Source organism: Lepisosteus oculatus, chromosome 23 (genome assembly GCF_040954835.1).
Source record: "Lepisosteus oculatus isolate fLepOcu1 chromosome 23, fLepOcu1.hap2, whole genome shotgun sequence".
NCBI lineage: Eukaryota > Metazoa > Chordata > Actinopteri > Semionotiformes > Lepisosteidae > Lepisosteus > Lepisosteus oculatus.
In genome coordinates this window covers 16,010,092-16,014,997 of record NC_090718.1, presented here as the reverse complement: position 1 = coordinate 16,014,997, position 4,906 = coordinate 16,010,092, and the positions used below count along the sequence as shown (strand labels likewise).

Genomic DNA, 4,906 nt, shown 5'->3' with positions numbered 1-4,906 from the left:
ATATAAGAAACGTGGCTCCCATATTTAACCCTTGAAAAATCTATGAGTGTTATGTGGAGGTGAAAGTATTGTTCAATTATTCTAATAAAGCTCACTCAACTAAGACCCAGAAAAGTACCAGAGTATTCTCACCTAAGAGGAAATACTAACAAGTAGGATGTTCAAATGAAAAGCATTAAAAACTGAATGATCTTCAGTAGCTGAAATGATTATTGAGCTCTGGGTCACAGTGCTCCTGAAAAAAAATCAAATTTCAGCAGACACCCAAGGACAGCAGGTGAGCACCATGCTGAGCCAGTGTATAAGTGTATGAATCACAGTTTCAAGGAGCTTTTTTCAGTTTCGTTCCACTGATCGGCCAACACGGGGGGAACTTCAGTCTTACTCGCCCTATTGCATTAAGAAACTGTACAACATTCTCCACTAAGAACTTGCGACCTCACCTAACGAAAAGCAATTTGCGTAGCAGGGAAAGACTGGACTCCCACTGGGGATTTTTGTTTTTCATCCCGATGGTGATGTGCACTATATAGAACGTTGCTGGACCCTCCTCGGGAAGCGTGCAGAGATCACATTAGATGTGTTGCTCAAGCTCTTTATTGTCACGTACAGTAAACCCAGCAGTGTGGTCAGTGCGGGATGTGTTCTGTCCTGACGGCAGGGTCAGCAGCCAGAGGAGACCTGAAACACAAGACGGAGAGGTAAGACATTGATTCCGACAGAGACAGCTTTCACACCGGATTACTGACAAGAGGAGCAATAAGAGAAGAGTTGTAAAGACACGCCGAAGAGAATATTCTCATCTAAGAGGAAATATTAACAAGTAGGATGTTCAAATGAAAAGCATTAAAAACTGCATGATCTTCAGTAGTGAAATGATTACTGAGCTCTGGGTCACGGACAGCAGGGGAGTGAATGAGTTGTTTATTTTGTTTTCTGTGAATTATGTAGAATTCACAACGTGTTCCAATTGTACAGGAAAACCATTGAGAGCAGATTCATTTCTTCTGCACCAGAATGAATGATTTCCATCTTCACTCTAGGGTACTGTACTTTACAGCACTGTATTGTATTCTGCATATATGTCTGTTATGTACACATTTTCTTTCTCACTTTGTCTCTCTGTCCATTTGTATCAGTTTGTTGGAGAGCACCATCACACCAGCATCACAAGATTTATTCTACTGCCTTATTAAGCAAATGTCTCTACTAAATTCTTTTTATATATAAAACATTTTTTGACATGATATACACAAATGGCTAATTATACTTTCTGATTATATTTCCATCTTAGAAATGAAGCATTTCTCTCCTGCAGTTTGAGGTTGTTAAATAGAAAAGTGGATCACTCCAGGGCCGAATCTTCTCCCTCTCTTACACTCTCTTACATTCGTTCACGAATGATCACAAGAGCAAACACACAGACTGGCTTCTCACAAAGTGTGTCGATGACACAGTCCCGGACAGCTTACTAAAGGACCCAGAAAATCACCACGGGCCAGTCTGAACAGTTTCACGGAATAGTCTGTTGACTTTTCTTTGATGTTTCATGTTACAAGAGCAAAACAATACTCACTGATTTGAGGATAATTGCGCCATCCCTCCAGCCTACTGAAATGAACCGTCAGACTGCAGAAGCTGTCAGTGACTACAGGTCCTTGGGCCTGGTCAGAGAAACCTGAGATGAGACAAACGTTGTGAGACCATTTATAAGCTTGTGACCTCAAATTAAACGGAAGTCAGACATTTTCAAAGGGGGCAACACTGCGGCACAGTGGTTAGCATCGCTGCCTCATAGCACCGGGGCCCTGGGTTTGATTCCAGGGCTGCTGTCTGTGTGGAGTCTGCATGTTTGTTCGCGCTGCAGGGGACACCTCACCCCCACAGACACAAACTCACACCACAACACAATCAACCCGCCAGTATCAGTTTGTGTTCAGTGCTGGGGAGGTGCCTTGTCCTTGCAGAACAAAAACAAGGTGATCAGGACTGACGGCAAGATTCAGGTATTCAAGTACCCAGTAAATCCAGGGCTCAAATGGGGGAACTGTTTCACGAGCTACACAACATCCTCACACACGATGACAGAGCCTTGGAAAGCCGTGTGGAGAGTGAGGTGCTCGTACCCAGCCGGAGTTAAAAGACCACGCATTGAGCAGAGCAACTGAGCAAAAGCACACTATCGATCTACCCAACCCAGAAGACATCTCTGTGATACAGAGGCTAAGGCAACATGTGAGTAAAGGATTTTGAATCAGCAATTGTGCTGATGAGCCAGTCAGCAATTTTTCAGAAACAGCAAACATGTCGTCAGCCTCCAGGAGCTGCAGAAGATTGTGAGATATAAAGGAGTGAAACCAGGGCAGGAGAAACTGATTCCTCGTGTAGGAAGCTGAGGAAAAAGATGCACACCCTGCAGACTGAAAGGAAGACAGCACAAACTATCAGTAATGTCAGCCTAGAAGAAAGTGTAGTGCAGTGTGTTGCAACTAAGTTTTTGTTCAATATTTGTTTTGTCTGAAAGAGACTGTTTTGATCAGATACATGCAATACTATTTCTTTCTCATTCTCTGTCTTTGTATGTCATATTTGGATCACACCATAAAGTTCATAACCCAGCCAGTTGCTTTGGCTCTGAAAGCATCCCTCAGCAGGGACAGCCCTGATCCCCAAACACAGGGCTGCCCTTCCCACTGCCCGTCTGCTCTCTGCCCAGTGGAAGTAGCGTTTCTGCCCCACAGCTGTGTGAGAGAAGATGACCTGAGAGCACTAACCCACCTCTGGAGAGGGAAGAGTCTCAGCTGGAAGGGAGGAGGAGCTGCCGGGCTGCCGCAGACAAGGCGCCGCTGAAATGATAGAGAAATCTTTTAGAATCAAACGTCACCTGGCTCAGTGTTTAAGCTGTAGTACATGATCACATTAGATTATTAAAACATGCAGACTGCCATTTCCATTCTGTACAAACAAAGGGTTTTCCATTGTAGAAAACACCACTGCAAATCCAAAGCGGAGTGCACTGGGACTGCAGTCCAGAGAAACCCATCATGTTACAAGAACTGGAGGCCATTTCACACCAAAACTGTACAATAGGATTATTTCTGCACACCCAGTACTGGGGGCTGTGTCAGAGGCTCCTCACCGTTCTGTGATGATTTTAGACGTCGAATCGGGCAGGAGGCAGGCGCTCTTCGGGAGCTCTGGTCGCGTGCTATAACTCGGACCACACGATGGCACAATTGCTTCCTACATACAAACAGAAACTTCAAACAACAAAACCCAACAAGAAATCTGTGCACACTTGGACTCCTGCTGCAGCTGAGGAGCTGTCACGCACACACCTCCTGTGTGGGTAGTGTTGGCCGTAGGACGTGTTGTTCACAGAGAGAAAAAATACACCATAGCAAGTCAGCACTCAAACAAACCAAAAGGCCAGTTTTATTGAAGTTGACGCAGCTGGCCACACAAACACTCACTGGGTCTCTTCACCAGGTATCCACACAGACAGCACCCCAGGAAACCAGACCCATGAGAACAGGGGCAGAGCATGCAGACTCCACACAGACAGCACCCCATGAACAGGACCCATGAGAACACAGGCAGAGCATGCAAACTCCACACAGACAGCACCCCAGGAACTAAATCCAGGCTCCCAGCGCTGCCGCCGTCTCTCACCTCCACCTGCAGATCATGACGCGACCGGAGACCGGAGACTCCTCACTCCTGCAGTAACACACCCCAGCAGGAGGAGGCGCCGACGGACTCGCTCATGGTGCAGTGAGCCCAGCGGTGTGAGGCTGGTGTCCAGCGCTGATGTGTCCCTGATAGTTCTGTCCCACAGCCTGCGAGTCACCGTTTCTTCCACAAAATACTCCAGCCAGCGCTTTTTAGACTCAAGTTTCTTAAGTTTCTGTTTTTCTCGGAGATTAGATTAAAAAAGCCGCCTGTTGACCTGCTGGAGGTCAGACCCGCTCCGGCAACAACTACTGCAGCTCCGTTGCCCCGGCAACCACGTTTTATTTAACAAAGTAAAATAAACAAAGGAGACAAACAAGACAAGAGAGCTCAGAAACCCACAGACACGACGGCAGTGGGTTTTGTTTCTGTGTCGAGTTGATAAACCAGGCAGGACGAGCGCTGCAAACACACTAGAGTACACATAACACAATCAGGGGTACACAAGACTCCTGCTCTTTACACAAACAGGTTCAACAGGTCAATAAAGAGCAGGTCGGCACAGCTGTCATGATGATGTCTCATTTACAAAGAGTCTAAAGATTTGCTCGTCTCTTCCCAGAACAGCTTCACTCCGGAGAGCAAGAAACAGCTCCTGCCGAGTCCGTCTTGTAAGACAAACATAGAAATCCGCGACACGGTAAATACACTGACATTGTATAATTAATTCTGATGCTCAATCAAATCTGCGGAACACGTGTGGAGCGCAGTCCAGAGCACTATGGAGACTACATTTCCCACAAGCCCTGTGGCGACTTCCTTTTGACGTAATCGAGTCGCGTCTTTTTATTTTTAAATATAACAACAATACATGCCATAAAAACAAGAATACATATAACACAGAGTATAGTCAGGGGTACATACGATAATACATGTACATGTTATGGAAAAAGATTAAACAAGTAATCTTGTTTAATAGTAAACAAAAGCAGATGAGGTCCGTCCATGTTTCAAATTGTCTGTACAGACGCATTTACATCCGTTTTAAAGTGTTTAAACATGGGTCTCCTCTCACAGCATTTCGTTAATTATTATATCGTGGAAGTATCATATTTTTTTAAATACAAACGATATTTTCATATTACTTTCAATAGGTTTAAAATGTAGTATTATTTAACTTCTTTAAAAGTAATGTCAATATTAGTTTCCTTCTTTACGTTATCTTTCAGAGTTG

The 4,906-nt window shown here is 44.8% G+C and overlaps 1 long non-coding RNA gene across 1 annotated transcript; it reads right to left on the bottom strand.

Moving 5' to 3' along the window:
* Positions 1–581: 581 nt before the first annotated feature.
* Positions 582–1,674, bottom strand: LOC138224854 (uncharacterized). The gene is made up of 2 exons (XR_011183313.1): positions 1,577–1,674; positions 582–681 (listed from the first exon to the last, which is right to left on the bottom strand). It is a non-coding gene; the product is annotated as an uncharacterized lncRNA (long non-coding RNA).
* Between the last annotated feature and the right edge of the window lie 3,232 nt (positions 1,675–4,906).